This window comes from Mesocricetus auratus, unplaced genomic scaffold (genome assembly GCF_017639785.1).
Source record: "Mesocricetus auratus isolate SY011 unplaced genomic scaffold, BCM_Maur_2.0 contig_1558_pilon_obj, whole genome shotgun sequence".
In the NCBI taxonomy this organism is placed as follows: domain Eukaryota; kingdom Metazoa; phylum Chordata; class Mammalia; order Rodentia; family Cricetidae; genus Mesocricetus; species Mesocricetus auratus.
In genome coordinates, this window is record NW_024432930.1 from 7,570 (window position 1) to 9,298 (window position 1,729).

The window sequence follows — 1,729 nt, forward strand, 5'->3', positions numbered from 1 at the left end:
CCTCTCCCATCCCTTCAGAGGTGCTTTAGCCCATATCTTTCTTTTTAGGAGCACATATTTGGTATGATTTTCTAGGTATTGTTTATATGCCTTTACATATATTGCTATATTTGTACCCATTTTAACTTCACAGGTTTCTTGCTCATATTGGTAATCACATCTTCATGTTAAAAGATATGCGGCGCCAGTGCAGGGTGGCTCTGGGTGCCACTAGAAGACAACCACCATGGGCAGCAAGAGCTCCAAATCTCCCTGGAGTGACATGACAGTCTAGCAAACAACGGGCACTTCCCCAGTGAAGGCCAAGGGACAGGAGAATGGCCATGTGAAAAGCAATAGAGACAATCGCCAAGGATGAAGCAGAGTCACCACCCATGAATGGAACAAATGAGGCATCTGGGGCTCCTAGCAATGTCATTGAGCCAGCAGCCCCTAGCCAGGAAGGTTGCCCCCAAGGAGACCCTGAAGAAGGAGGAGGAAGAGAAGGAGGAGGAAGAAGAGGAAGAATAGGAGGAAGAGGAAGAAGAGGAGGAAGAATAGAAAGAGGAAGAGGAGGAAGAATAGAAGGAGGAAGAATAGAAAGAGGAAGAGGAGGAAGAATAGATGGAGGAAGAATAGAAGGCTGAAGAGCGAAGAGGTGAAAGAATAGAAGGAGGAAGAGGCAGAGGCAGAGGAGGAGGAAGAAGAAGAAGAAGAAGAAGAAGAAGAAGAAGAAGAAGAAGAAGAAGAAGAAGAAGAAGAAGAAGAAGAAGAAGATGAAGAAGAAATACTCTTTTAAGAAGCCTTTCAAATGGAGTGGCCTATCCATCAAGAAAAATTAGAAGGAAGGTAGAGGCGATTCCTCGTCCTGTTCACTAACAAAGGAAGAACAGGAACAGGGCAGAGGACTAGGGCACTGACCAAGAAAGGAACACAGTTGCCACCCCTGGAAAACAAGAGCTCCAGGCCAAGAGGGAAGAGGCTAGTGCTGCCTCCAATGAAGGAGACCCGGAAGAGGAGGCATGGCCCTAGGCTGCAGAGTCATCTACACCCTCGGGTAGAGAGTGGCCCTGCATTGGCCAGCACTGAGCAGAAAGAGTAGCTGGATGGGGGCAGGTGGGTGATCTCTAAGCTGCAAAAACTGGGCTGTCCTTGGGAGGTCACTGCCTGGACCTGGTGCCCTGTCTGCTTTCTTGAACCCAGAAAGGAAGGGGCTTGTTGCCCTTCCCAGCCACGACCCCTCTCTTGTGGATTCTCCTCCCACCAGCCATCTGGGCTTACTCTTAAGGCCAGTCAAAGATGATCCCTTATGGTTTCCCAAGTTAGGTTAGTGATGTGAAATGCTCCTGTCCCTACCTCCTCCGCAGGCCCCACCACTGCAGAAGGAAATTTTTGGCTTTTCTAAATTTGTTTTGTTGATTCTACTTCTAGAACCCCTGAGCCAGAGTGGAAGGCTTATACTCGCAAATCCTGAGTGTCCAGCCTTTCCCCTGTTCAGTATTTTGTCCCTTGTGCTGTGCCTAGTTGCAACTCGGCTGGGGAAGACATTGCCCCTGTCAGGTTTTATAAACGTCTTACTCATGTTCAAACCTCTGGCTTGTGACTCAACGGTATCTCTGACTTAACAAGCATTAGGCTTCGGGGCCGAAGGAAGGTCTGTAATGTGAAGCAACTTCTTGTATTTTTTTTCTTTTTTTCTCCCAGCGTTGTAAACCACTTTTAAAGGCCAAACCCCAGATTTGTACTTTTT

General features: G+C 47.8%; 1 pseudogene; it reads left to right on the plus strand.

The window, feature by feature from the left end:
• Positions 1 to 226: 226 nt before the first annotated feature.
• LOC121138410 lies at positions 227 to 1,081 on the plus strand (annotated as a pseudogene).
• The last annotated feature ends 648 nt before the right edge of the window (positions 1,082 to 1,729 follow it).